Source organism: Mytilus californianus, unplaced genomic scaffold, assembly GCF_021869535.1.
Source record: "Mytilus californianus isolate M0D057914Y unplaced genomic scaffold, xbMytCali1.0.p SCAF_6, whole genome shotgun sequence".
Lineage (NCBI taxonomy): Eukaryota > Metazoa > Mollusca > Bivalvia > Mytilida > Mytilidae > Mytilus > Mytilus californianus.
This window is the reverse complement of record NW_026262712.1, coordinates 118,529,984-118,555,213: the sequence shown is the minus strand read 5'-3', so window position 1 is coordinate 118,555,213 and position 25,230 is coordinate 118,529,984. Positions and strand designations below refer to the sequence as shown.

Below are 25,230 nucleotides of genomic sequence, written 5' to 3'. Positions count from 1 at the left end.
ACGATATACAAAATGCATATCGTTGATGAATCATATCCAATGAATGGCATGAAAAAAAAACGGAACTGTAAATATTTCTTGCTTAACCCTAAGACATCGACAAAATTCATTAACCATCTTGACTTGTAAATTGTTTAATCCTAAAAGTTATCCGAGTGTGAACGTTTGAAAATTATAACTGTGTTTTTCTTTAGTGGACAAAAAAAGACACGACTGTTACCCGTAGAAATAGCGCACTAATCGAAATATTATCATAGCAAATATGGACATGCATCCCCTGTGAAACAAAACGAGGGATTAACTTGGGTGTTTCAAAAGTTCCTGATTTAAGAAAAGATGAGACTTCAAATAGAAAAAAAACGTACTATAAACACAGCAAACAGTTCGATGAAAGCTTTATGCAAAACTAACTGCAATCAAACATTGAGTATTAATTTATGTTGGACATGTTGGACTCTAACAAGTTACACATTATAAATTGAACTTTTTGCGGAAGGCCTTAAAGCAATATTAAATGAAATCACACAATTCTATTACCAATTCGAAGCGTACACTATATACAGCTGTTTATATTTGAATTGTGAGTGTCGTTGGATCTTGTATAACTGCAGTAAATATCCTTTAGAAACTCATTATTGGCTAAGGATTCCACATATAGCCCTACCTAAATCTTTGGGTCAAAGTTTGAGTCTTTGACAAAAAAACAGACAAAGCATGTTGACACTTTAGATAGTTCAAAAAACTTTTTAAAAAAAGTTGCATATCATAGAAAGCTAAATCTTAATATATCTACTGTATACATATAAAACCAATATCTCAATTGTTTACATTTATCAGACACTTCTTGGAATATTGTTGCAAAAAGTGTGATAATTGTTCTACTGCTGTTTTTCTGAGACTCAATAAAAAAAATCCGTGTCGAAGACTACAGCATTGTGATAGGTTTAAGTATTTGTTAAGGTTAAACACGATTTCTTGTTAATCTTGCGTGAAAAATTTCCGTAAGGCGTGAAAAACGGCAAACACAACTCTCGCAACTCCTCACAATCTTCATTAACTTTATTCTTCTAGGATTTCACCTATGGACTCTGATATCAACTATTTGCTTTTCAGAGAAGTACACAGTGTTAAATAACTTCAAGAAATTCACTCACATTTCACACGTGCTTTGTTTCGTTATTTTCTTTCTTTTTAAAAATCCTATGTTTCAGTATATATACTGTAATGATTGTTTTGTTTTAGAGATGACCTCGTAAGTGTTAAACATGTGTCCTATACATTGTTTCTAATTATTGATTGTCGTACATTATGTGATGGTTGAAATTTACCATTTTAGTAAGCTAGAACAGTTCTTTAATGTAGAATTAGTAATAAAAGTGAAGAATGTAGGCGATCGTTTTGTAACAGATTTAGGTGGCTGTAGTCGTACACATACAATTGAATCTTGAATTTAAGATTGCCTGTGCCAGTTACATGTACAACGCTGATTACTGAACTAATCTCCTCCTCTAGCTGAATAAGCTGATTACTAAACTAATCTCCTCCTCTAACTGAAAACGCTGATTACTGAACTAATTTCCTCCTCTGGCTGAAAACGCTGATCACTAAACTAATATCCTCTTCTAGCTGAAAACGCTGATTACTGAACTAATCTCCTCCTCTAGCTAAAAACGCTGATTACTGAACTAATCTCCTCCTTTAGCCAAAAACGCTGATTACTGAACTAATCTCATCCTCTAGATGAAAACAAATGTAATTAGGTGTTGTAGAAAATACTATTTTTATTTTTATCATAGATAAATAGTTTGTCTGATTATACAACAATACCACATAACAATAGAACTCACATTTATTATTTGTTATTTTTAATTTTTTATTAATGGTTTTGGATAATGCTCAGTTTGTACAAACTGAATGAAATGCATGCATTTTTCTATCAACGGGGGTATTGTTTGAATATAATTTTGTCTTTAGAACAGATGTTTTTTTGCCCTAGGATATAGATAGAAAAATAGACTTCCAACATTCATGAAGCCACAAGATGCCTGTACGTTAATAACAAGCTGTAGTGATAAGTATGTCATTACCCTGAAATACATTTTAATATTAGAAAACAATTTGTTTTCCATTATATCGATTAGATGAAATTCTAAATTATTTACAAGCTTTACTCTGCAATGCAATCTTGAGAATACAGAAAAAAACATTAAGTTGGATAAATACTTAAAATTAATAAACTGTATGATTAATTTATTTACTATCTAGGAAAAGAGAGCCTTTAAAAAATTATCTGTTAATATTTGATGGATAACGGATGCAGACAAAGAAATAAAATATTACAAATAAATGATTTTCTATTGTTAACAGTAAAATCTATTACATAAATGACAGATATTTCCTTACTACACATTCATATACACGATTCCCCCCTATTCTATTTGTGGGATAAAGTTTACTGCCAAGTGATTGGTATTCTGATTAAGTGTTGTCTTTCTACATCAAGTATCAAATATGACTGATGTACTCCTTAAAATCTAAGTAAAAGAAAGTTTGATGGTAATTTTCATACGAAACGGAACAGTTTTCCTTTCCCATTGTGCATTTTCTTTTCCATGATGCTGATATATAGTCAGCTCTTTGTTATTTACTGTATATTCTTCAGTTTGTTCGATATAGTTTGTTAAATTAATGCATAGTTTTAATAAGACCAGAGATGAATCCGAGATTTTTACATGTTTATTTTTTAATAGGACATACAACTATCTTGTCGTATTTGTATCATTGACGCATACCCTACAGCTTTGGGATGTCCTTTACATCCTTTTTGTTCATTCATAAGATTTGTGTTCCTGGTTTTTATCGTGATGCGAAGTAAATATAGCTCACTGAAACCTGAACAAAAATATAGAAGAACGCTTTTCCGAACAATAAATAATAATTCATGGCGTGTTATCTAATAAGTAGAATATTAAATATATGTCATGCATAACGGATGAACGCTTAATATTTGTCGTAAAGATCTACGAATGTTGATTTGAATATGGCAATCGGTGTTTTCAGCACATTTTAGTTGTCCGAAAGAAATAATAATATGATTAGGTGCAGATGTATGACCTTATAAGACCTTAAAAACAAAACCTAGGACATCACTTATTCTAAAAAGTTACCAGTTCAACACTGTAATTAACTGTTTAAATATTGTTTTTTCAGTATAAATATTGATTTCTTTATCAGTAAATTCAAACCAAAATAAATTTGTATTGTTATACACATATGTACATTCACGGTTCTGTAATCTGTCGATACCTATATTTTGGCTTTGTACATGGTCATGTTTTTCTCTGACTGTTAATACCGTCTTTATACTAAATCCTTTGGATGTGTACTCATTGATATTTCAGTCGTTGAATCGTGATTTTTTATTAGTTGTTTGTAGTTTTGAACAATCTTTCAATAACTGCGAGTACTTTCAGACCTGTACGCTGTGTCTTTTGTGTTTTTGTTAGACTTTTTATGTTCTTTGTATCGATCTGATCTTTTAAGTCCTTTTCAATTGTTATTATAGTTTATTCTTATTTCGTACTACTACACAACTGTCCAAGGTTAGGGGGAGGGTTTAGCGCAAGCAAACATGTTTATTCCCACGACATTCCTTATGTGCCTGTCCTAAGTCTATACGGTTTAGATTTGCTGATTGTTGAAAGCCGTTCGTTGACCTATAGTTGTTAACTTGTATGTCATTTGGTCTCTGATAGAGAATGATCTCATTGGCAATCATACCACATCTTCTAATTTTTACATCCCAAAAGATGTAGAATGGACACCCCTAAGATGTATAATGAACAGCCCAAAGATGTATAATAGACACTCCAAGGATGAATAATGGACATCCCAAAGATGTATAATGGACACCCCACCGATGTATACTAAACACCCCGAAGATGTATAATGAACATCCCAAAGATGTAGAATGGACATCCCACTGATGTATACTAGACACCCCGAAGATGTATGATGGACATCCCAAAGATGTATAATGGACACCCCACCGATGTATACTAGACACCTCGAAGATGTATAATGGACATCCCAAAGATGTAGAATGGACATCCCACCGATGTATAATAGACACCCCGAAGATGTATGATGTATGGACATTCCAAAGATGTATAATGGACATCCCAAGGATTTATAATGGACATCACGAAGATGTATAATAGACATCCCACAGATGTATAATGGACAGCCCAAAGATGTATACTAGACTCCCGAAAATGTATAATGGACATCCCAAAGATGTATAATGGACACCACGAAGATGTATAATGGACATCCCAAAGATGTATACTAGACACAGCGACGATGTATGCTGGACATCCCAAAGATGTATACTTGACACCCAGAAGATGTATAATTGACATCCCACAGATGTATAATCGACATCCCAAAGATGTATACTAGAAACCCCGAAGATGTATAATGGACATCCCAAATCTGTATAATAGATACTCCAAGGATGTATAATGGACACCCAAAAGATGTATAATGGACACCCCACCGATGTATACTAGACACCCCGAAGGTGTTTAATGGACATCCCAAAGATGCATAATGGACGACCCACCAATGTATAATAGACACCCCGAAGATGTATAATGGACATCCCAAAGATGTATAATGGACATCCCAAAGATGTATACTAGACACCCCGAAGATGTATAATGGTCATCCCAAAGATGTATAATGGACATCCCAAAGATGTATAATGGACACCCCACAGATGCATACTAGACACCCCGAAGATGTATAATGGACATCACAAAGATTTATATAGGACATTCCACGAATATATACTAGACATCCCGAAGATCTATAACGGACATTCCAAAGATGTATAATGGGCATTTTAAAGATGTATAATAGACACCCCACCGATGTATACTAGAAACCCCGAAGTTGTATAATGGACATCCCTAAGATGTAAAATGGACATCCCACCGATGTATACTAGACATCCCGAAGATGTATACTAGACACCCTGAAGATGTATAATGGACATCCCAAAGATGTATAATGGACACCCCACCGATGTATACTAAACACCCCGAAGATGTATAATGGACATCCCAAAAGATGTGTAATGGACAGTCAAAAGATGAATAATGGACATCCCAAAGATGTATAAAGGACATCCCACCGATATATACTAGACACCCCGAAAATGTAAAATTGGCATCCCAAAGATGTATAATCGACACCCCACTGATGTATACTAGACAACCCGAAGATGTATAATGGACATCCCAAAGATGTATAATGGACATCCCAAAGATGTATACTAGACACCCCGAAGATGTATGATGGACATCCCAAAGATGTATAATGGACATCCCAAAGATGTATAATGGACACCCCAAACATGTATAATGGACTCCCAAAAGATGTGTAATGGACCTCCCACCGATGTATACTAGACACCCCGAAAACGTAAAATGGACATTCCAAAGATGTTTAATGGGCATTTTAAAGATGTATAATGGACATCCGTAAAAATGTATACTAGACACCCCGAAGATGTAAAATGGACATCCCAAAGATGTATAATGGACACCCCACCGATGTACACTAAACACCCCGAAGATGTATAATGGACATCCCAAAAGATTTGTAATGGACCTCCCTACGATGTATACTAGACACCCCGAAAATGTAAAATTGGCATCCCAAAGATGTATAATGGACACCCCACTGATGTATACTAGACACCCCGAAGGTGTATAATGGACAACCCAAAGATTTATATAGGACATCCCTCGGATATATACTAGACATCCCGAAGATCTATAATGGACATTCCAAAGATGTATAATGGGCATTTTAAAGATGTAGACTAGACAACCCGAAGATGTATAATGGACATCCCAAAGATTTATACTAGACACCCCGAAGATGTTTAATCGACATCCCTAAGATGTAAAATGGACATCCCACCGATGTATACTAGACACCCCGAAGAGGTATAATGGACATCCCAAAGATGTATAATGGACATCCCACCGATGTATACTAAACACCCCGAAGATGTATGATGGACATCCCAAAGATGTATAATGGACACCCCAAACATGTATAATGGACTCCCAAAAGATGTATAATGGATACCCTACCGACGTATACTAGATACCCTGAAGATGTATAATGGACATCCCAAAAATGTATAATGGACATCCCATCGATGTATACTAGACACCCCGAAGATGTATAATGGACATCCCAAAGATGTATAATGGATATCCCATCGATGTATGGTAGACACCCCGAAGATGTACAATGGACATTCCAAAGATGTATAATGAGCACCTCTGAAGATGTATAATAGACACCCCGAAGATGTATAATGGACATCCCAAAGATGTATAATGGACATCCCATCGATGTATAATAGATACTCCAAAAGATGTACAATTGACATCCCATCGATGTATACTAGACACCCCGAAGATGTATAATGGACAACCCAAAGATGTATAATGGACGTTCCAAAGATTATAATGGACGTCCCAAGGATGTATGCTAGAAACCCCGAAGATGTATAATGGACATCCCAAATCTGTATAATAGATACTCCAAAAGATGTATAATGGACACCCCACCGATGTATACTAGACACCCCGAAAGTGTATAATGGACATCCCAAAGATGTATAATGGACGACCCACCGAAGTATAATAGACACCCCGAAGATGTATGATGGACATCCCAAAGATGTATGATGGGTATCCCAAAGATGTATAATGGACACCTCACTGATGTATACTAGACACCCCGAAGATGTATAATGGACATCCCAAAGATGTATACTAGACACCTCGAAGAGGTATAATGGACATCCCAAAGATGTATACTAGACACCCCGAAGATGTATGATGGACATCCCAAAGATATATAATAGACATCCCAAAGATGTATAATGGACACCCCAAACATGTATAATGGACTCCCAAAAGATGTATAATGGATACCCTACCGATGTATACTAGATACCCCAAAGATGTATAATGGACATCCCAAAAATGTATAATGGACATCCCAAAAATGTATAATGGACATCCCAAAAATGTATAATGGACATCCCATCGATGTATAACTAGACACCCCGAAAATGTATAATGGACATCCCAAAGATGTATAATGGACATCCCATCGATGTATAATAGACACCCCGAAGATGTACAATGGACATTCCAAAGATGTATAATGAGCACCTCTGAAGATGTATAATAGACACCCCGAAGATGTATAATGGACATCCCAAAGATATATAATGGACATCCCAAAGATGTATACTAGACACTCCGAAGATGTATAATGGACATCCCAAAAATGTATAATAGACATCCCACCGATGTATACTATATACCCCGAAGATGTATAATGGAAATCCCAAAAATGTATAATGGACATCCTACCGATGTATACTAGACACCCCGAAGATGTAAAATGGACATCCCAAAGATGTATAATGGACATCCCAAAGATGTATACTAGACACCCCGAAGATGTATGATGGACATCCCACCGATGTATACTAGACACCCCGAAGATGTATAATGGTGATCCCAAAGATGTATACTAGACACCCCGAAGATGTATAATGGACATCCCAAAGATGTATACTAGACACCCCGAAGAGGTATAATGGACATCCCAAAGATGTATACTAGAAACCCCGAAGATGTATAATGGAAATCCCAAAGATGTATAATGGACATCCCAAAGCTGTATAATAGATACTCCAAGGGTGTAAAATGGACACCCCACCGATGTATATTAGACACCCCGAAGGTGTATAATGGACATCCCAAAGATTTATATAGAACATCCCACGAATGTATACTAGACATCCCGAAGATCTATAATGGACATTCCAAAGATGTATAATGGGCATTTTAAAGATGTATACTAGACACCCCGAAGATGTATAATGGACATCCCAAAGATGTATACTAGACACCCGAAGATGTTTAATGGACATCCCTAAGATGTAAAATGGACATCCCACCGATGTATACTAGACATCCCGAAGATGTATAATTGACATCCCAAAGATGTATAATGGACACCCCACCGATGTATATTAAACACCCCGAAGATGTATAATGGACATCCCAAAGATGTTTAATGGACATCCCACCGATGTATACTAGATACTCCGAAAATGTAAAATTGGCATCCAAAAGAATTATAATGGACACCCCACTGATGTATACTAGACACCCAGAAGATGTATAATGGACATCCCAAAGATGTATACTAGACACCCCGAAGAGGTATAATGGACATCCCAAAGATGTATACTAGACACCCCGAAGATATATGATGGACATTCCAAAGATGTATAATGGACATCCCAAAGATGTATAATGGCCACCCCAAACATGTATAATGGACTCCCAAAAGATGTATAATGGACACCCCAAACATGTATAATGGACTCCCAAAAGATGTATAATGGATACCCTACCGATGTATACTAGATACCCCAAAGATGTATAATGGACATCCCAAAAATGTATAATGGACATCCCATCGATGTATAATAGACACCCCGAAGATGTACAATGGACATTCCAAAGATGTATAATGAGCACCTCTGAAGATGTATAATAGACAACCCGAAGATATATAATGGACATCCCAAAGATATATAATGGACATCCCAAAGATGTATACTAGACACCCGGGAGATGTATAATGGACATCCTAAAGATGTATAATGGACATCCCACCGATGTATACTAGATACCCCGAAGATGTATAATGGACATCCCAAATCTGTATAATAGATACTCCAAAAGATGTATAATGGACACCCCACCGATGTATACTAGACACCCCGAAGGTGTATAATGGACATCCCAAAGATGTATAATGGACGACCCACCGAAGTATAATAGACACCCCGAAGATGTATGATGGACATCCCAAAGATGTATGATGGGTATCCCAAAGATGTATAATGGACACCTCACTGATGTATACTAGACACCCCGAAGATGTATAATGGACATCCCAAAGATGTATACTAGACACCTCGAAGAGGTATAATGGACATCCCAAAGATGTATACTAGACACCCCGAAGATGTATGATGGACATCCCAAAGATATATAATAGACATCCCAAAGATGTATAATGGACACCCCAAACATGTATAATGGACTCCCAAAAGATGTATAATGGATACCCTACCGATGTATACTAGATACCCCAAAGATGTATAATGGACATCCCAAAAATGTATAATGGACATCCCAAAAATGTATAATGGACATCCCAAAAATGTATAATGGACATCCCATCGATGTATAACTAGACACCCCGAAAATGTATAATGGACATCCCAAAGATGTATAATGGACATCCCATCGATGTATAATAGACACCCCGAAGATGTACAATGGACATTCCAAAGATGTATAATGAGCACCTCTGAAGATGTATAATAGACACCCCGAAGATGTATAATGGACATCCCAAAGATATATAATGGACATCCCAAAGATGTATACTAGACACTCCGAAGATGTATAATGGACATCCCAAAAATGTATAATAGACATCCCACCGATGTATACTATATACCCCGAAGATGTATAATGGAAATCCCAAAAATGTATAATGGACATCCTACCGATGTATACTAGACACCCCGAAGATGTAAAATGGACATCCCAAAGATGTATAATGGACATCCCAAAGATGTATACTAGACACCCCGAAGATGTATGATGGACATCCCACCGATGTATACTAGACACCCCGAAGATGTATAATGGACATCCCAAAGATGTATACTAGACACCCCGAAGATGTATAATGGACATCCCAAAGATGTATACTAGACACCCCGAAGAGGTATAATGGACATCCCAAAGATGTATACTAGAAACCCCGAAGATGTATAATGGAAATCCCAAAGATGTATAATGGACATCCCAAAGCTGTATAATAGATACTCCAAGGGTGTAAAATGGACACCCCACCGATGTATATTAGACACCCCGAAGGTGTATAATGGACATCCCAAAGATTTATATAGAACATCCCACGAATGTATACTAGACATCCCGAAGATCTATAATGGACATTCCAAAGATGTATAATGGGCATTTTAAAGATGTATACTAGACACCCCGAAGATGTATAATGGACATCCCAAAGATGTATACTAGACACCCGAAGATGTTTAATGGACATCCCTAAGATGTAAAATGGACATCCCACCGATGTATACTAGACATCCCGAAGATGTATAATTGACATCCCAAAGATGTATAATGGACACCCCACCGATGTATATTAAACACCCCGAAGATGTATAATGGACATCCCAAAGATGTTTAATGGACATCCCACCGATGTATACTAGACATTCCGAAAATGTAAAATTGGCATCCAAAAGAATTATAATGGACACCCCACTGATGTATACTAGACACCCAGAAGATGTATAATGGACATCCCAAAGATGTATACTAGACACCCCGAAGAGGTATAATGGACATCCCAAAGATGTATACTAGACACCCCGAAGATATATGATGGACATTCCAAAGATGTATAATGGACATCCCAAAGATGTATAATGGCCACCCCAAACATGTATAATGGACTCCCAAAAGATGTATAATGGACACCCCAAACATGTATAATGGACTCCCAAAAGATGTATAATGGATACCCTACCGATGTATACTAGATACCCCAAAGATGTATAATGGACATCCCAAAAATGTATAATGGACATCCCATCGATGTATAATAGACACCCCGAAGATGTACAATGGACATTCCAAAGATGTATAATGAGCACCTCTGAAGATGTATAATAGACAACCCGAAGATATATAATGGACATCCCAAAGATATATAATGGACATCCCAAAGATGTATACTAGACACCCGGGAGATGTATAATGGACATCCTAAAGATGTATAATGGACATCCCACCGATGTATACTAGATACCCCGAAGATGTATAATGGACATCCCAAAAATGTATAATGAACATCCTACCGATGTATACTAGACACCCCGAACATGTAAAATGGACATCCCAAAGATGTATACTAGACACCCCGAAGATGTATAATGGACAACCCGAAGATGTATGATGGACATCCCAAAGATATATAATGGACACCCAAAAGATGTATAATGGATACCCTACCGATGTATACAAGATACCCTGAAGATGTATAATGGACATCCCAATAATGTATAATGGACATCCCATCGATGTGTATTAGACACCCCAAAGAGGTATAATGGACATCCCAAAGATGTATAATGGACACCCCAAAGATGTATAATGGACATCCCAAAGATGTATACCAGACACCCCGAAGATGTATAATGAACATCCCAAAGATGTATAATGGACATCCCAAAGCTGTATAATGGACACCCCACTGATGTATACTAGACACCCCGAAGAGGTATAATGGACATCCCAAAGATGTATACTAGACACCCCGAAGATGTATGATGGACATCCCAAAGATGTATAATGGACATCCCAAAGATGTATAATGGACACCCCAAACATGTAAAATGGACTCCCAAAAGATGTATAATGGATACCCTACCGATGTATACTAGATACCTCAAAGATGTATAATGGACATCCCAAAAATGTATAATGGACATCCCATCGATGTATAACTAGACACCCCGAAGATGTATAATGGACATCCCAAAGATGTATAATGGACATCCCATCGATGTATAATAGACACCCTGAAGATGTACAATGGACATTCCAAAGATGTATAATGAGCACCTTTGAAGATGTATAATAGACACCCCGAAGATGTATAATGGACATCCCAAAGATATATAATGAACATCCCAAAGATGTATACTAGACACCTTGAAGATGTATAATGGACATCCCAAAAATGTATAATGGACATCCTACCGATGTATACTAGACACTCCGAAGATGTAAAATGGACATCCCAAAGATGTATACTAGACACCCCGAAGATGTATAATGGACAACCCGAAGATGTATGATGGACATCCCAAAGATGTCTAATGGACACCCCAAACATGAATAATGGACTCTTAAAAGAGGTATAATGGATACCCTACCGATGTATACTAGATACCCTGAAGATGTATAATGGACATCCCAAAAATATATAGTGGACATCCTACCGATGTATACTAGACACCCCGAAGATGTAAAATGGACATCCTACCGATATATACTAGACACCCCGAAGATGTATAATGGACATCCCAAAGATGTATAATGGACACCCCACCGATGTATACTAGACACCCCGAAGATGTATAATGGACATCCCAAAGATGTATAATGGACACCCCACCGATGTATACTAGACACTCCGAAGATGTATAATGGACATCCCAAAGATGTATAATGGACATCCCACCGATGTATACTAGACACTTCGAAAATGTATAATGGACATCCCAAAGATGAAGAATGGACCTCCCACCGATGTATACTAGACACCCCGAAGATGTATGATTGACATCCCAAAGATGTATACTAGACACCCTCAAGATGTATGATGGACATCCCATCGATGTATAGTGGACATCCCAAAGATGTATACTAGACACTCTGAAGATGTATAATGGTCATCCCAGCGATGTATACTAGACACCCAGAAGATGTATGATGGACATCCCAAAGATGTATACTAGACACCCTAAAGATGTATGATGGACATCCCAAAGATGTATAATGGACATCCCTAAGATGTAAAATGGACATCCCAAAGATGTATACTAGACACCCCGAAGATGTATAATGGACATCCCAAAGATGTATAATGGACACCCCAAACATATATAATGGACTCCCAAAAGATGTATAATGGATACCCAACCGATGTATACTAGACACTCCGAAATTGTAAAATTGGCATCCCAAAGATGTATAATGGAAACCCCACTGATGTATACTAGACACCCCGAAGATGTATAATGGACATCCCAAAGATGTATACTAGACACCCCGAAGAGGTATAATGGACATCCCAAAGATGTATACTAGACACCCCGAAGAGATAAAATGGACATCCCAAAAATGTATACTAGACACCCCGAAGATGTATGATGGACATCCCAAAAACATATAATGGACATCCCAAAGATGTATAATGGACACCCCAAACATGTATAATGGACATCCCACCGATGTATACTAGATACTCCGAAGAGGTATAATGGACATCCTAAAGATGTATAATGGACATCCCACCGATGTATACTAGATTCACCGAAGATGTATAATGGACATATCAAAGATGTTTAATGGACATTCCACCGATGAATACTAGATACCCCGAAGAGGTATAATGGACATCCTAAAGATGTATAATGGACATCCCACCGATGTATACTAGATACCCCGAAGATGTATAATGGACATCCCAAAGATGTATAATGGACATCCCAAAAATGTATAATGGACATCCTACCGATGTATTCTAGACACCCCGAAGATGTAAAATGGACATCCCAAAGATGTATACTAGACACCCCGAAGATGTATAATGGACAACCCGAAGATGTATACTAGACACACCGAAGATGTATGATGGACATCCTAAAGATGTATAATGGACATCCCAAAAATGTATAATGGACATCCTACCGATGTATACTAGACACCCCGAAGATGTAAAATGGACATCCCAAAGATGTATTCTAGAAACTTCGAAGATGTATGATGGACATCCCAAAGACGTATAATGGACATCCCAAAAATGTATAATGGACATCCTACCGATGTATACTAGACACCCCGAATTTTTAAAATGGACATCCCAAAGATGTATACTAGACACCCCGAAGATGTATAATGGACAACCCGAAGATGTATGATGGACATCCCAAAGATGTATAATGGACACCCAAAACATGTATAATGGACTCCCAAAAGATGTATAATGGATACCCTACCGATGTATACTAGATACCCTGAAGATGTATAATGGACATCCCAAAAATGTATAATGGACATCCCATCGATGTATAATAGACACCCCGGAGATGTATAATGGACATCCCAAAGATGTATAATGGACATCCCACCGATGTATACTAGACACCCCGAGGATGTATAATGGACATCCCACCGATATATACTAGACACCCAGAAGATGTATAATGGACAACCCGAAGATGTATGATGGACATCCCAATGATGTATAATGGACACCCCAAACATGTATAATGGACTCCCAAAAGATGTATAATGGATACGCTACCGATGTATACTACATACCCTGAAGATGTATAATGGACATCCCAAAAATGTATAATGGACATCCTACCGACTTATACTAGACACTCCGAAGATGTAAAATGGACATCCCAAAGATGTATACTAGACATCCCGAAGATGTATAATGGACAACCCGAAGATGTATGATAGACATCCCAAAGATGTATAATGGACACCCCAAACATGTATAATGGACTCCCAAAAGATGTATAATGGATACCCTACCGATGTATACTAGATACCCTGAAGATGTATAATGGACATCCCAAAAATATATAATGGACATCCTACCGATGTATACTAGACACCCCGAAGATGTAAAATGGACATCCTACCGATATATACTAGACAACCCGAAGATGTATAATGGACATCCCAAAGATGTATAATGGACACCCCACCGATGTATACTAGACACCCCGAAGATGTATAATGGACATCCCAAAGATGTATAATGGACACCCCACCGATGTATACTAGACACCCCGAAGATGTATAATGGACATCAAAAAGATGTATAATGGACATCCCACCGATGTATACTAGACACTCTGAAAATGTAAAATGGACATCCCAAAGATGAAGAATGGACCTCCCACCGATGTATACTAGACACCCCGAAGATGTATGATTGACATCCCAAAGATGTATACTAGACACCCTGATGATGTATGATGGACATCCCATCGATGTATAATGGACATCCCAAAGATGTATACCAGACACCCTGAAGATGTATAATGGTCATCCCAGCGATGTATACTAGACACCCAGAAGATGTATGATGGACATCCCAAAGATGTATACTAGACACCCTGAAGATGTATGATGGACATCCCAAAGATGTATAATGGACATCCCTAAGATGTAAAATGGACATCCCAAAGATGTATACTAGACACCCCGAAGATGTATGATGGACATCCCAAAGATGTATAATGGACATCCCAAAGATGTATAATGGACACCCCAAACATATATAATGGACTCCCAAAAGATGTATAATGGATACCCCACCGATGTATACTAGACACTCCGAAAATGTAAAATTGGCATCCCAAAGATGTATAATGAACACCCCACTGATGTATACTAGACACCCCGAAGATGTATAATGGACATCCCAAAGATGTATACTAGACACCCCGAAGAGGTATAATGGACATCCCAAAGATGTATACTAGACACCCAGAAGAGGTAAAATGGACATCCCAAAGATGTATACAAGACACCCCGAAAATATATGATGGACATCCCAAAGATGTATAATGGACATCCCAAAGATGTATAATGGACACCCCAAACATGTATAATGGACTCCCAAAAGATGTATAATGGATACCCTACCGATGTATACTAGATACCCCAAAGATTTATAATGGACATCCCGAAAATGTATAATGGACATCCCATCGATGTATAATAGACACCCCGAAGATGTATAATGGACCTCCCAAAAAAGTATAATGGACATCCCATCGATGTATAATAGACACCCCGAAGATGTACAATGGACATTCCAAAGATGTATAATGAGCACCTCTGAAGATGTATAATAGACACCCCGAAGATGTATAATGGACATCCCAAAGATATATAATGGACATCCCACCGATGTATACTAGATACCCCGAAGAGGTACATGTATAATGGACATCCTAAATATGTATAATGGACATCTAACCGATGTATACTAGATACCCCGAAGATGTATAATGGACATCCCAAAGATGTTTAATAGACATCCCACCGATGTATACTTGATACCCCGAAGAGGTATAATGGACATCCTAAAGATGTATAATGGACATCCCACCGATGTATACTAGATACCCCGAAGATGTATGATGGACATCCCAAAGATGTATAATGGACATCCCAAAAATGTATAATGGACATCCTACCGATGTATTCTAGACACCCCGAAGATGTAAAATGGACATTCCAAAGATGTATAATGAGCACCTCTGAAGATGTATAATGGACAACCCGAAGATGTTTAATAGACACCCCGAAGATGTATGATGGACATCCTAAAGATGTATAATGGACATCCCAAAGATGTATAATGGACATCCCAAAAATGTATAATGGACATCCTACTGATGTATACTAGACACCCCGAAGATGTAAAATGGACATCCCAAAGATGTATTCTAGACACCCCGAAGATGTATGATGGACAACCCAAAGATGTATAATGGACATCCATAAAATGTATAATGGACATCCTACCGATGTATACTAGACACCTCGAAGATGTAAAATGAACATCCCAAAGATGTATACTAGACACCCCGAAGATGTATAATGGACAACCCGAAGATGTATGATGGACATCGCAAAGATGTATAATGGACACCCAAAACATGTATAATGGACTCCCAAAAGATGTATAATGGATACCCTACCGATGTATACTAGATACCCTGAAGATGTATAATGGACATCCCAAAAATGTATAATGGACATCCCATCGATGTATAATAGACACCCCGAAGATGTATAATGGACATCCCAAAGATGTATAATGGACATCCCACCGATGTATACTAGACACCCCGAAGATGTTTAATGGACATCCCACCGATGTATACTAGACACCCCGAAGATGTAAAATGGACATCCTACCGATATATACTAGACACCCTGAAGATGTGTAATGGACATCCCAAAGATGTATAATGGATATCCCGAAGATGTATAATGGACACCCGACCGATGTATACTAGACACCCCGAAGATGTATAATGGACATCCCAAAGATGTATAATGGACACCCCACCGATGTATACTAGACACCCCGAAGATGTATGATGGACATCCCACCGATGTATACAAGACACCCCGAAGATGTATGATGGACATCCCAAAGATGTATACTAGACACCCCGAAGATGTATGATGGACATCCCAAAGATGTATAATGGACATCCCAAAGATGTATACTAGAAACCCCGAAGATGTATGATGGACATCCCATCGATGTATAATGGACATCCCACCGATGTATACTAGACACCCTGAAAATGTATAATCAACATCCCACCGATGTATACTAGACACCCTGAAGATGTATAATGGACATCCTACCGATGTATACTAGACACCCCGAAGATGTATAATGGACATCCCAAAGATTTATACTAGAAACCCCGAAGATGTATAATGGACATCCCAAAGATGTATACTAGAAACCCCAAAGATGTATAATGGACATCCCTAAGATGTAAAATGGACATCCCTAAGATGTATAATGGACATCCCAAAGATGTATACTAGACACCCTGAAGATGTATGATGGACATCCCAAAGATGTATAATGGACACCCCACCGATGTATACTAGACACCCCGAAGATGTATAATGGACATCCCATCGATGTATAATGGACATCCAAAAAATTTATACTAGACACCCTGAAGATGTATAATGGACATCCCAAAGATGTATAATAGACACCCCGAAGATGTATAATGGACACCCCAAACATATATAATGGACTCCCAAAAGATGTATAATGGACACCCCACCGATGTATACTAGACACCCCGAAGATGTATAATGGACATCCCAAAGATGTATACTGGACATCCCAAAGATGTATACTAGACACCCTAAAGATGTATAATGGACATCCCAAAGATGTATAATAGACACCCCAAAGATGTATAATGGACACCCCAAACATATATAATTGACTCCCAAAAGATGTATAATGGACACCCCACCGATGTATACTAGACACCCCGTAGATGTATGATGGACATCCCATCGATGTATAATGGACATCCCAAAGATGTATACTAGACACCCTGAAGATGTATGATGGACATCTCAAAGATGTATAATGGACATCCCAAAGATGTATAATGGACACCCCAAACATATATAATGGACTCCCAAAAGATGTATAATGGACACCCCACCGATGTATACTAGACACCCCGAAGATGTATAATGGACATCCCAAAGATGTATACTGGACATCCCACCGATGTATATTAGACACCCCGAAGATGTATAATGGACATCCCAAAGATGTATACTAGACACCCCGAAGATGTATGATGGACATCCTAAAGATGTATAATGGACATCCCAAAGATAAATAATGGACACCCCACCGATATATACTAGACACCCCGAAGATGTTTAATGGACATCCCAAAGATGTATAATGGACATCCCACCGATGTATACTAGACAACACGAAGATGTATGATGGACATCCCTAAGATGTATACTAGACACCCCGAAGATGTATAATTGACACCCCACCGATGTATAACGGACAGCCCAAAGATGTATTATAGACACTGCAAAGATGTTTAATGGACATCCCAAAGATGTATACTAGACACCCCGAAGATATATGATGGACATCCTAAAGATGTATAATGGACATCCCAAAGATAAATAATGGACACCCCACCGATATATACTAGACACCCCGAAGATGTTTAATGGACATCCCAAAGATGTATAATGGACATCCCACCGATGTATACTAGACAACACGAAGATGTATAATGGACATTCCAAAGATGTATACTAGACACCTCGAAGATGTATAATGGACACCCCACCGATGTATAACGGACAGCCCAAAGATGTATACCAAACACCCCGAAGATGTATAATGGACACCCCACCGATGTATAACGGACAGCCCAAAGATGTATACTAGACACCCTGAAGATGTATAAAGGACACCCCACCGATATATAACGGACAGCCCAAAGATGTATTATAGACACCCCGAAGATGTATGATGGACATCCCAGCGATGTATTATAGACACCCCGAAGATGTTTAATGGACATCCCAAAGATGTATACTAGACACCCCGAAGATGTATAATGGACATCCCAAAGATGTATACTAGACACCCCGAAGATGTATAATGGACATCCCAAAGATGTATAATTAAACAGATCCACGATATGTAATGGACAGACCAAAGATGTATAATAGAAACCCCACAGATGTATAATAGACATTCCAAATATGTATAATGGGCACCCCAAAGATGTATGAAAGACATCCCAAAGATGTATACTGCAAACCCAATAATGCATAATGGGCACCCCAAAGAAGTATAATGGACATCCCAAAGGTGTATAATGGGCACCCCAAAGATGTAAAATAAACCCTCTAAAGATGTACAATGGACATCCCAAAGATTATAATGGACACCCCAAAGATGTATAATAGACATCTCAAAGATGTATAATTGGCACCCTAAAGATGTATAATAAACCCTATAAAGATGTATAATAAACCCTAGAAAGATGTATAATGGACATCCAAATATGTATAACGGACATCCCCAAAGATGCATAATGGATATCCCAAAGATGTTCATTTGTAAAAGGAAATGTTTCGTCACATTTTAATTATGTTATTAATGGTTTGAGTTAAATCATATAGATTTAGTGAGATAAAGATAAATCAAATTTGAAATGACAACAGGTTTTTTTTCTCGTCGCAGAAACTATACTTAAGCGTGCTGTTTCTGGCATCGTGTGATCTGCGTTAACAATGAATACATTTTGCATAATAAGTGATGTGTACCATTGTTTGTTAATAAAGATAAAAGATTATCACGTGAAAAATTAGAACGATGTTAAATTCGTTGTGCGAGTAATGCGATTGCCATGAGACTTGCGATTGCGTTGTCTTTTATAAACAATATCCATGATCTGAATTAAGGAAGTTTAAGATATGTTCCTTTGTCCCATGATTTTGTCATTCCGACCTAGGGTACACGATATCTGTAGTCGTGTCATCAAAAACAGTTAGCAAATATTAATGTAATTTTTAAATTATTTATGTGATAGTCCCTGTTTTTTCTGGACAGTTTCAAGTGGTTGGAAATTGAAAAAAGTTAGTATCGCGTTTTTCTCAATGTTGATAAATCCAACTTTTGCATTACTTGAATACGTCTGCGGAAACAGAATTGATGTTCATAAGCTTTATCAAAATATGTATCAATCATTTATTTCTTATGTCTATTTTGATCAATATGAAGATGTCTTTCTTTGGTATTTGCATTTAGAAATTCCAACATGTGGTAATGAAAAAACAGATTCTAAAAAGTCAATTAATTCCAAATAATGACATTGTACACCAACGTTAACGGCATTTATCCAATTTCAAACTAATCAGTTTTAATGATCACTACTTTGTCATCTTAACCATGTTTCTGATTTCTTCATCGAAAAGACAATTTCAGCATTTTAAACCATAATTATTTTGTTTGTTGTATTTCCCCATGGAGTTCGAGCGCACAGGCGTACAGTTCATTTGTCCAACTCGAGATGACAAAAGACTGATATACTACACCCGCGGTACTTCTTTGAAAAACGATCGTTATTATGCATAACAAGGGTATGGTGTTAATGAACATTTGACAATGATTTCTTGATATTCTGAGAAAATAAACAAATATCAAACTATTGTATTGCCTTTCTACATTTAAAAATCAGGCCCCGGTTGTTCAAGTAAAAGTTTATACCTTCTTCACCTAATCAAATCAAGATCTTTATATATTGTGTTTCCTTCTATGCCAATAAAAAATTGTAAAGCAAAATTATGGCATGTTTGAGTAAGATGATAATAAAATTGAGAATGGAAACAGGAAATGTGTCAAAGAGACAACAACCCGACCAAAAAGCAGAAAACAGTCCAAGGCCACCAATGCATGTATCGTTAACGATGAACGCTTAATTTATATATAAAGTTACAAAACAAAAGGTGCTATTTGTCACGTTTGCGTTGTTATTGTACTAAATATTGATCTGCGACGTTCTGAAGCGTTTTGATCTTAACAAATAATCACATGTACCGACCATAAAGGTTTATAGGACCATAGAAAGTCACTAAAACGTAACTATGGGTTACGTAACCAAGGGTTAAAAAGCAGTTGAGCAACATAATTTCAATTCTTGGTTACTTAACCATTTGATAAAATATTATAACTAAGAGTTATATTTACAATAAACAACAGTCAAACATGTTGGAGATTTAGCCAGCTATTTAACCAGGTTAACCCACCATTTTTGTCGGAAAATGTCTGTACCAAGTATGGAATATGGCAGTTGTTTTCCATCGTTCCGTTGGTTATTAAAGTCTAATGTTTTATGTTTTCAGTTTTTATGGACTCCCCTTTTTTGAATTTTCCTTGGAGTTCGGTATTTTTGTTATACTTTTTTAACAAAGGGACGAACAACCGGGTAGTAGTTTAGGAAAGACATCTGCCGTCGTGTATTCTTGTAGTTTAATATGTTTTTTTTTTCAAATCATGAAAACACATAAATTTGATATCTATAAAACATCAATTAAATCAAATACGTACTTTCAAATATTTCAAAAGGTAAACACAATCTGAACTAAAGGTGAACAACATACTTTGGTCATATCAATTTTGCAGACAGGTGTTTTGTTGATAAATACGCAACAAGTTAACATTTGTTTGTTTTACTTGATTAATTATTTCAACTGAATTTATCAATACACGAGACAGTGATGTTCCTAGCAAAGACAATCATATGAAGTGCTAAATACGATACGTGTAAAGATAAGAATTATTGTACGATTGCCAATGAGATAACATCCCATTAATGACCAAAGGGCTAAAATCTTTACAGGTTATTGTTTGGCCTTCAATATTTAGAACACCAACACATAATAGTGTAAGCTATAAACGGACCCGGAATAACATAATGTGAAACAATTAAAAAAAATAATGGCCTAATTTATACTAAATCAATTACAAACGAAAAACAATCATTACATAGAGCAATCAACGACTGCCATTGGATTCCTTGATTGAGGCTGTTTAACATGCTAGTAAACGCCTTATTCTCCCAAACATTGGAAAGAGGTGGTAACAGAAACAAAGGGATATTGGGGATTCAGGGGATATTGACCCTAATTATTTTCTCATAAGGAACCTTGGCTATCTTCAAAGTATTACATTTTTGTCGTATTACATGTCTAGGATACAATTTCAATACGTTTAATGTCGGTACGAATATCAGTCATTAATATATCAGGCATTTTATGCACCCGCCGTATGCGAAGGGGGCATTAAGTGTTACCCTAAAGGTATGCCCCTTTTTGTTAACGTTAGTGAGGTAATCGCCTTGACTCATAGTAGATTAAGCAGACCAAAACACCTGTTAAACATCTGATAAAGGGACAGCTCTTTTTATCCACAAGGATTTCAATGAAAGTATTTTGTTGTGTAATTTTATTGCGAGTCGGATGTGTAAAACTTTTGTATACTGTGAGATAATGCGATTTCAAAACAGATTGATAACATGCAGGAGGAGAAAACAGTGGTAATCGCCTAATCTGATAAGAAGAGATAATAGCGATAACAATGTAAGTGACGTCAACACATGACATAAATAGTTTTATTTAAGTTCATTACATTATTCTACCGTAATCTGTAGAGAAATCTCTGTACACCTAACCACAAATCCTCTTTTACTATAGAAAATAAGTAATGAGTTTAGTATGGCGTTCATTATCACTGAACTAGTATATATATTTGTTTAGGGGCCAGCTGAAGGACGCCTCCGGGTGCGGGAATTTCTCGCTACATTGAAGACCTGTTGGTGACCTTCTGCTGTTGTCTGTTCTATGGTCGGGTAATTGTCTCTTTGACACATTCCCCATTTCCATTCTCAATTTTAATCACTGTTTTTTAATGGGATTCATTTAGTTTTTGTTTGTAACTTGATTTGTCTTCTTAATCGATTTATGACATTAGAAGATTGGTAAACTACTGATGCCCTAATATATACCAATCTCTTTTCTATAACAACAAATGTCAACGTATATTTGTTTCACTTTATACAAGTTTCTCTGCAAATCTTGTAATAAACAATGCTATGATATATCTTCCTTTCGAAATAAATTTTCATTACCCTTAATTCCGTTAGGCACAAAGATTGCAATTTTTTTTTTCAGTAATAATAGCATGCCATGAGATTTCTTCCGTTTGGAACTACTATTATAAATGAATTTCTATTCCATGACGTAAAAAAAAATGTCTATCCCACAGACAATTATATCAAGAGCTTGATACGATACATATAAAGATAAACTACGATTGTCTATGAGACAACTATCCATCATTAATGACCAAAGGACAAATGTGCATTACCGGTCATCGTACGGCCTTCAACTATGAACATAACCAATATAGAATAGTAGGCCTAATTCATACTACAACAATTATAAACAAAAAACCATTATGACAGACAGAAATTAACGGCAACAACTAGATTGCATGAGTTTGGCTGTTTACCATGTCCATGAGCGCTTAAAACTCCCAAACAATGGGGACAGTGATTAAATGAATTCGGCTGTTCACCATGTCCGTGAGCACTTGACACTCCCTAACAGTGTGGACAGTGGTTTAACAAAAACAAATATGAACGCTGTAAAAATCAGTTGGAAAGGGCATGGAATTGTTTACGTTTTGTCACGCCGTGATCTTTTAAAGCTTACTATATAGTATGGGTTTTGCTTTTTGTTAAAGACCGTAGAATGACCTATAAATGTTTAAATATACGTCATATAGTTAGTTGTTGAAAGTTTCCCATTGGCAGTCTGAGAGAAGCCTGAATTTGTGCAAATCTAGAATATAGTATCGACAGATTGTAAGAGCATGCAATACACGTTCAGTACGATCTTAAACTATTATAAATAAAAATGATAGAACCGACAAAGAGCATTTTCAATTATCGTGCTACTATATTGTAATTATATTGATAACTTTGAAGCGTTAGTTTACTCCAAGGAATATATGAATTATGTCTTAACTACGTACTCTAGATCAATATCACTGATATATATATATATATTTATATAGCAATATGCTATTCTGCTTACAATCCGATTTCGTCAGTTCACCCCCAAAACTAAAAAGATTTTTTTGTGATGTGTAGAGAGTCATTACTGTCAATCGATTTGAAAAGACCATTAAAAGCACGTAATTTTATCTAAAATATGCGAAGATTTTTTTCACACTAATAAAAGATTAATTTCAAAATGTTTATATGCTTTATTACAAAAAAATTAAGTAAATCAAATTTATAGTAGTAAGGGAACTAGTTAAAAGGACAGAGAAAAGTAAAAAAAAACAAAAAAAACAACTGTCATATTCCTGACTTGGTACATACATTTCCTTATGTAGAAAATGGTCGATTAAACCTGGTTTTATAGATAGATATTGTAGATGTATGATAGTCGCATAGAATTCCATTATATTGACAACAATGTGTGAGCAAAACAAATAGATATAACACTAACTTTGACCTATAATTGTTTACTTTTTACACAATGTGACTTGGATGGATAGTTGTCTTAATGGCACTCATACCACATCTTCTTATTTAAATATAAAAATTGTCAAAAATTAGGTTACAGCAGTCAACATTGTGATATAATCTTAATCACTATAAACACAAATAACTATTTCAATAAAGAAAAAACAAAATGGCATATAGACACTCTATAGACAAAGTACATAAGCAGAAATGAAAGACAAGAATACAAAAAAAATGTGAGTTGTGGAACACTTATTACAATGATTAATCATGTTTGAAGCATTTGTAAGCACATTTGGCTATTTCATGGCTGTCAAATTTTATTGGAGGAGGAAGCAGGGGTTTCCAGAGAGAACCGCTGACCTTCAACAGGAAAACTGTCAATCTTAATGACCTTGCAATGTGCAGGATTCAAACCCAAACACTCAGTGTTGACAGAACACTTATTAGAAGTCGAGATTTAAATAATATTTGACGGAGTTTGTAGCCAATACATGATATAGACCATCAAATGTTCAAAAGAGGCCTCAAACTAAGATGTGGTAAACATA

At 36.7% G+C, this 25,230-nt stretch overlaps 1 long non-coding RNA gene across 1 annotated transcript in view; it reads right to left on the bottom strand.

The window, feature by feature from the left end:
* Positions 1–378: 378 nt before the first annotated feature.
* Positions 379–25,230, bottom strand: part of LOC127704959 (uncharacterized) — a 50,068-nt gene continuing 25,216 nt past the window's right edge. Inside the window, exon 2 of the long non-coding RNA XR_007983590.1 lies at positions 379–1,664. This is a non-coding gene — a long non-coding RNA (uncharacterized LOC127704959). The remainder of the gene's footprint in view (positions 1,665–25,230) is intronic.